General features: G+C 42.8%; 1 pseudogene across 1 annotated transcript in view; it reads left to right on the top strand.

Moving 5' to 3' along the window:
* Nucleotides 1-684: 684 nt before the first annotated feature.
* LOC105519041 overlaps nt 685-8,061 on the top strand; it is a 12,157-nt pseudogene continuing 4,780 nt past the window's right edge. The window contains exon 1 of the transcript XR_001002914.1: nt 685-813. The product of XR_001002914.1 is annotated as a non-histone chromosomal protein HMG-14-like (transcript). The remainder of the gene's footprint in view (nt 814-8,061) is intronic.

Raw genomic sequence — 8,061 nt, 5'->3', positions numbered from 1 at the left:
ATGAGGAGAGAGACTCTTCCTCTTCTTATGAGGCCTCCACTCCCATCATTAGGATCCCACACTCATCTAATTCTAATCACCTCCCAAAGGCCCCATCTTCCAACACCATCACTTGGGGGGTTAGGACTTTAACGTATTGATTTGGGGGGACGAACACACACATTTAGTCCATAATGTCTAGTCTCTTATTCCTCTGCAATCCTGGCTTTCTGTCGCCCTGCTGGCCCATGTTGTTCATGTCCAGACACACTGTGCAGCTCAGCTCCAGAATGGGAACAGCAACTCGTTCCAACAACAATGCGCACTTTCAGGGCAACCTGTCTCCCTTCCTCTTAAACTCAGCTTCTGACTCACCCTGCTTCTGCCCAGAACTAAATGGTGTCTGGACCCCACTCCCAAAGCAGGCTGTGTGTGAGAGGGAGGAAGGAGAGGAGAGAGGGTGGCTCCTTGGGGAGACACAGGTTGGGAGGATCTTAGAAGCTGGGTAAAGCTATAAAGGATATTATGATGGAGTCTGTGAGCAAATTGCTTAAACAGTGCTGAGAAAGATCATCTGAAGTCTAGAAAGATTAACAGGGTTACAGACACCAGTGGAATGAACTCTGGTTGCTGACCAGAAGAACAGGGTGGGGAGCGAGTGCTGGAAGAGAAAGAGGGTCCAGGAGGCCATCCGTAAACAGGGGCATGTGTAGCACGCTCAGTGGGCTGGGCCTGGCTGCTCCAAGATGTCTAATTGGGGTGGACAGATACACTCCATCCATGGAAAACAACCCTTTCCTGTCCAGATCAGAGGTTGCTGTCAGTGCTAAGCCTGTAAGTTCTGAAGCCCAGAGTCAAGACTGAAAGCCTGGGCCAGCAGCATTCAGGGATGGCGTCAGTAATCAGGCAGGAGCCTAGGCACAAACAAGTGGAAATCCAGGGCTAAGCCATGAGCCAGGAATCAGCCTGGCGAGGAGCCAGGGGGCAGGTTGAGAGCAGCCACGGCCCCCACCAGAAGGGTGATCAATGGGTCAGAGGATGCTCTGCAGACAGACAGCAACCAGGAAGACAGAGATAACCATGAGCAAGGCTGGGAAGATAGGCCAGGATCACGGCCCATCTGCAGGAAGGGGAATGGGAAGTTGGCAGAGAACAGGATCAAGGAGGACAAGCATCTCGGATGGTCTCACTGCCAGTAAGAAAGCTGCTGGTTCTTGCATACTTGCATACTTCCTGTTGGAACAAAAAGCAAGTTCAAATCAGCCCAAGGCTTCTGGGTCTGTCCTAGGGACAGGATGGGAAGGGAACACTGTGCCTCTGTACCAGTTAGATGAGAGGGCCCCTCTAGGCAGATGCAGCCCTGGCTTGGCAAGCAGAAGCATCTAGGAGAAGAAAAGAGCCCCATCTTCCAGGCAGATGGAGGAAGCACCCCACCTGCAAGCTTAGTGAGCAGAGTGCAGTCTGGATTCAGCGCCCCCTATACCGCAGCCAGAGCTTCAGTGCAACCACATGCGTAACCACATGTGATGACCCTGATGTGAAGCAGGGGAGGAAGGTCGATTCTGGTCCTGAGATACTTGCATACACTGGCCAGATCTTAGTGTTTTGACTGTAAGTCAGGACAATTTTGAGCTTCTCTTCTCTGAGTTCTCTGGCACCTTCTCAGACACAGGGGTTGTAAACGAGTCATCACCATGGGGGTATGAAGCATTAACACTGGGCTGATTTGGAACACAGGGGCAAGTGGGTGAGCCCAGGGGGCCTGGTGCATCTGCATCGTGGTGCCACCGCAGCCTGCCTCAGCAGTGGTGGCTTATGCGGGGGGCAAGCTGGGAAAAGCTACCGAAAGGCACTGCTGCCAAAAATGCTGTTCCAGTTGGATGGCAAACCATGTTCCACGCCTTGGCGGCTGGAGAACAAAAACTCCTGCTGTGCTTCTTTTAAGATCAGGAAAATATCACCTTGCTATGGAGTTACTTCTGAAGATTTCATTAAAAGGCAGTGGTGGTCACAGCCTTGCCAACTTAGCTCCCTTCCCCAGGGGCGGTCATTGTACCTGACCACTATGCTTTTGTTTTGCCACTCAGAGTAGCCCTTAAACTGCCTCTACTTCCTAATTTGTCATCCACCCATTTCCTTATCTTTCGATAGCAGCTTTCCCAAGTAGCGTGTTGGTTCTGGCAAGAGGCTCTTGACCTGGTTTCTGTTTCAGTTAGGTCTGTTTCCATAGGTCTGACCAGTTAGGTCTCTCTTATGCTATGCTTCTGTTCAATATTTCTTGAATGCTTGGCATGTGCCAGGCACTGTGGTAGGTGAATGCAGAGATGATTGACATGGTTTCTCCCCTTAAGGAGTTTACAGTATGATAGGAGACACAGAAACAAACCAGCAGTAGTGGGTAGTGGCTGCGTGCGGGCATATCCAGCATCCACTCTCTCTTTCCTCTTCTTAACAGAATCATAACACTGTTCTGGAATCTTCTCTCTCCTCTCCTCAAGAATCACCTCTCTCTTTCTCTCTCACTCTCTCTCTCTCTCTCTCACACACACACACACACACACACACACACACACAGCCTGCATTGGAGGTGAGGTCCAGTGACTATTTGGTGGATAAAACCAGAAGCAGGATGAGTCAGAGGTGGCGTTTAAGTGGAAGGGAGCTGGGCCCACACTGAAAGCCCACACTGGCACTGGATGGACCATGTTATTGGATCCACTCTGGAGTTGAGCTGTATGGCTTGAGCGACACGGGCCAGCAGGACCGAAGAGAAAGCCAGCGTGCAGCTGTGCTTCGTTCATTTTCACTGCCATAAACTATATAGTATGAATATACTATAATCTATTTATTCATATTCATGAGTTCATTTACTCATTCAGTCAATGGACATCCGAGTTCTTTCTAGCTTCTCAAAATTGTGTTTCTTTGAGAGGGGTTGTTTGATTTTGCTATTATGATAAACAATGCTGCTGTAAACATTCCAAAATAGGTCTCCTGGTACACATGGGGAAGTTCACATTTGGGGGTAATCCAAATTGTCTTCTCCATGATGGTACAATTGGCATTTCCACCAGCAGGCGTTAGGGTTCCATTTGCTCCATATCCTCACTCACACTTTGTTTTATGACACTTATGATATTTTTTAAATCTAGCAATTTACATTGCAAATTTGAACTTGAATTTTTCTGATATTAATGAGATTAAACGTATTGTGAACATTGGTCATTTGTGTTTCTGCTTCTCTGAAATCTTATTCAAGGCTTTTGCCCATTTCATCCAGAGAAGACTGATGTTGGCTTGGACCAACATAGTGGCAATGGGGTGGTGAGCAGTGGCCAGTGAAAAGAAGCACTGTGTTGTTATAAAGGAATACCTGAGGCTGGGTAATTTATAAAGGAAAAAAGGTTTCTTTGACTCATGATTCTGATGGCTGGAAAATTCAAGATTGGGCATCTGCATCCGGTGGGAGCCTCAGGCTGCTTCCAATTGAGGCAGAAGGCCAAGAGGAGCTAGTCTGTTCAGGGACCACAGGGTGAGTGAGGAGGCAGGAGAGAGTGGGGAGGTGCCAGGCTCTTTAGCAACCAGCTCCGTGGGAAGTAATGGAGTAAGAAGTCTATTAGACTCTATTAAGGTATTAACTCCATTAGGGCACTAATTATTCAGGAGGGATGCATCCCCATGACCCAAACGTCTCCCATTGGGCCCCACCTCCAACACTGGGGATCAACAAATTTCAACATGAGGTTTGGAAGAGAAAAACATCTCCAAACCACAGCAGCTCTGACAGGATCTGCTGACGGACCGTGTGAGGTGTAAGAAACAATAAAGACTGATTAGTCCTAGAGACATGCCTGAACCACAGGAAGGATGTTGTTACCTTTGCTGAGATGGGAAGAAGGGAGGCAGATCAGGCTGGAGGTAGTGCAAGAAGCTCAATATTGGGCATGATGTTTGAGGTTTCTATGAGACATCTCAGAAGTGGTGTCCTGTAGCCTGCTGGATGGAGAAGACTGGAGTTCAGAAGGGAGGCTCCAAATGATGCTAGACATTTGGATGTATCACTCAAGATTGCCACAGAAAACAGTGGAATACTCAAATTAGGAACATTTAAGGAGGGTTTATTTACAAAGGAACTGTTTTTACTGGTGGGGGTACAGGGAACACAAGAGCTGGTAGAACACCAGTGCTCTACTTGAAATATCAAAGAATAAGGGAGATAGGGGTTACAGGAACTTGGAGGTGGAGAACTGGATCAAGACAGATAATTTACCCAGACATGGTGGCTCAAGTCTGTAATCCCAGCTACCAGGGAGGCTGAGGCAGAATGATCATTTGAGCCTAAGAGGTCAGGGATGCAATGAGCTACGATCATGCCACTGCACCCCAGCCTGGGCAACAGAGTGAGACCCTATATTTAATAATAATAATAATAATAATAATAATAATAATAATAATAAAAACCAAGGAGGTCCATGAAAGACATTATCTTTGGTTGAATGTCTTCACACAGTTGGGGCTGAGGGAAAAAAGGCTCAATATCACTCTTCTCTATCCCCTTAATATCTTGCAACCACTCACCATTAGTTACAACCAGCCAGAATCCAGAAGGCACAGAGGCCTGCAGATAAAGTACACACCAGCCAACCTGCCGGGTAGAGACCAGGGCAGAAAAAGGTGGAGAATCTATCCAGAGGGAAAGAGGCATTACCTGGAGCAAGCAGAGAAGCTGGTATTGCTGGGATTTATAGCCAGGAGACTCGATGAGATGACTAGAGAATGCATGCAGATGGAAAAGATCTTGCAGAGGTCTGGGACTAAACTCTGGATTAGTCCAGTTTCTAGAAGCTGGATAGGCACGGAGGAAGCAGCAAAGGAGACTGAGGAGAAGCAACTCCAGGAAGGTATGGTGTCTGGGAAGCCAAAGAAAAAAATGATTTCACGGAGAGAGCATTAAATGTATCACCTGCTAGGACCTGGATAGGTCCAGGAAGATGAGGCCTAAGAACTGACCACTGGACACAGCAAAGCAGAGGTCATTGTTGACCTTGACAAGAGCAATGGTAGTGGGAGGGGGACTTCACTGAAGTGGGTCTGAGAGAGGAATTAGAGACTTGAGAATAGACAACTCTTTTAAGGAATTCTGCTATAAATTGTAAAATTACATATAAAGAGATGAGGGACATGGGTGGTCAATGGAAGGAAAAGTAAATCAAGACAGACTTTGTTGTTTTCAAGATGAGAGGAAATAACACCCTGTTTGTATATTAATAGGAATGATCCAGTATAAAGGCAAAAATTGGATGATGCAGAAGAGAAGTGAATTGCTGGGCAATGCCCTGGAACAAACAAGGAGGGGTGGTGCCTGGAGCATAAGGAAAGGGCTTGGGTTGAGTTAACAGCTTGGAGAGTTCATCTCTACAAACAGGAGGGATGAGATGGTGGAGTGTGTGTGTACAGAGGCTTGTGGGTGTGTAGATATGATGAGTGGTTTGTGGTAAGGAGGTTCATTTTTGATTGTGTCCATTTTCTCAGTGCAACAAAAAGCAAGGTCATCAGCTAACAGAATCTGGGAGAAGTTGATGTTTTGCGAAGAGAGGAAATAATGTGAAGCAGTCCGCTAGTTTAGCAATCATCAAACTTTTTTTGCTTTCATACCTCCTAAAATAATTTCGAAAAATGATATTTCCTCATATTTTTTTAAGTGGCAACTAAAATTTTTTTTCATTATAAATTTAAATCATTGCAAAAGATGTAATTTCATTTATATAACCAGCTGGGAAGAGAACGACTTTTGTTAAAGCAAAGTTAAGGAATTTTTGAAACTCTTCTGAGTTATGTAGCATAAATCACAAATACTATTTCCAAAAAGTGTTTTTACAAATATTTTTATATCTATTATGAAAAATTATTTTTAATGATCTATCAACTGACAATGTAATTAGTTCTTGTTCAGTTTAATTAAAAGCAAAGAATAGGAAACTGAGCTGCAATAGTTATATTCCCCAATAATACTCATTTGTTTTCTTAACACAAATATCAATATTTCAGATTGTTTCTGTATCTAATTCCTTATGCACTGGGCCATGGAGCATACTAAGATTTATAACAGATAAGAAAAATGTATTTTTCCTATTTTCATAAAAAGAGAAGAGCAATTGTGAAAGGAGACTCCTAAATTCCAGATGTTCTCAGGCAAGGTAATTTGGGGAAAGTGTAAATTTGCAAAGTGACTCCCTTAAAAGCATCCTTGCCAACGTGTCTCTTAGAAATTCTTCATGTATCATTTGTTTACAATTGTAATTAAACATATATATATAACATAAAAAGCAAAAAATGTTTTTTAGCCATTTTGAAGTGCAATTCAGTGGCATTAAGTGCATTTACACTGTGGTGCCCCCATGACTGCTACACATCTCCAGAACTTTTTCATCATCCCAAATGGAAACTCTGTTCCCATTAAACAACTCCCCATTCCTCCATCCCCAGCCATTAGCAACCAGTCTTATCATTTTGTCTCTGTGAAACTAACTATCCTAGGTACCTCACACAATATTTGTTTTTTTGTGACTGGCTTATTTCAATTAGTGTAGTGTCTTCAAGATTCATCCATGCTGTAGTATGTATCAGACTATCACTCCTTTTAAAAGCTGAATAATATTCGTGTGTGTGTGTGTGTGTGTGTCTGTGTGTGTGTGTGATTTTGTTTTTCCATCTGTCCATGGATATTTGGGCTGTTTCCACTTTTTGGTAATTTGAATAATGCTTCTGTGAACATGATGTATACAAATACATATTTATTTAAGCCTCTGCTTTTAATTCTTTTGGATATATACCCAGAAGTGAAATTTCTGGATCATAGGGTGATTCTATGGTCATGTATCCATTTTAAAGACACTTGTCTAAGAGAAGGGAAGCAAGGGTGAACCAAAAGAAGATAATATAATTGCAGGGCTTTCGTAGGGCTCAACTGAGATTGGCAATTCTGAATTTAAAGTAAAACCAGTCAGCAAATTTGTGTTATTGTATTCCAGCACATTCAGTTGTGCAGGCGCAAGTATATAGGTTAGAGGAAGTGTTGGATAGAACCATGAATTCGGTTTAGTCAGACCATAATGTTAAAGCAGGAAAAATGCAAAGGATTTGAGCATATGCCTATAATCTGAGTGGTTATAATTATTGACTGTGGAATACAAGTTGAGTAACGATTTGAAAAGCATTTTATACATTTTTCCATATAGACCTGACAAATTCTCTGTTATATTAATTTCTAGATTCTTTATAAATAAAAACCTTTTAATACATGTTTTTCCAACTGTTTGTTTCTAGAGCATAAAATAAAATTGGTTTTTACATACTAATCATATATTAAACCAGCCTAAAAACCTCTCTTTTAAGCCCCAATTCTTTGTATATAGGATGCGTTGGGTTCTTTTGTAGGTGGTCATATCCTCCATAAATATTAGGAGTCATGTTTCTTGCTTTTCAATTCTTACAGTTTTCTTCCTTTTTCATGTCTTGCTGTGTAAGTCCTGTATAATGTTAAGTAAAGAACTGGTGACAGATGACCATTATTATCTAAGGACTGATTTTAAATGGATGCTTCTAACATTTTGTCATTAATAAAGACATTTACTCCAGGTTTTTGGTAGGTACTTTATCTCATAAGGAAGCTCATAAGAGTTGGCTAAGAGTTTTCTTTTTAATCATGATTAAATATTGAAGTTTTTTTGTATTAGTTTGTTTTCACACTGCTATAAAGACATACCCAAGACTGGGTAATTTATAATGGAAACAGTTTTAATTGGCCCACAGTTCTGAATTGCTGGGGAGGCCTCAGGAAACTTACAGTCATGGCAGAAGGCAAAAGGGGAAGCAGGTACCTTCTTCACAAGGGGGCAGGACAGAGTGAGTGTGAGCACAGGAAAAACTGCCACTTTTAAAAGCGTCGCATCTTTTGAGAAATGTCTGTTCATATCCTTTCCCCACTTTTTGATGGGGTTGTTTGTTTTTTTCTTGTATATTTGTTTGAGTTCTTTGCAGATTCTGGATATTAGCCCTTTGTCAGATGAGTAGATTGCAAAA

This window comes from Colobus angolensis, unplaced genomic scaffold (assembly GCF_000951035.1).
Source record: "Colobus angolensis palliatus isolate OR3802 unplaced genomic scaffold, Cang.pa_1.0 Scaffold337, whole genome shotgun sequence".
In the NCBI taxonomy this organism is placed as follows: domain Eukaryota; kingdom Metazoa; phylum Chordata; class Mammalia; order Primates; family Cercopithecidae; genus Colobus; species Colobus angolensis.
Note: the sequence above shows the minus strand (reverse complement) of the source record. Positions and strands in the feature narration are given on the sequence as shown.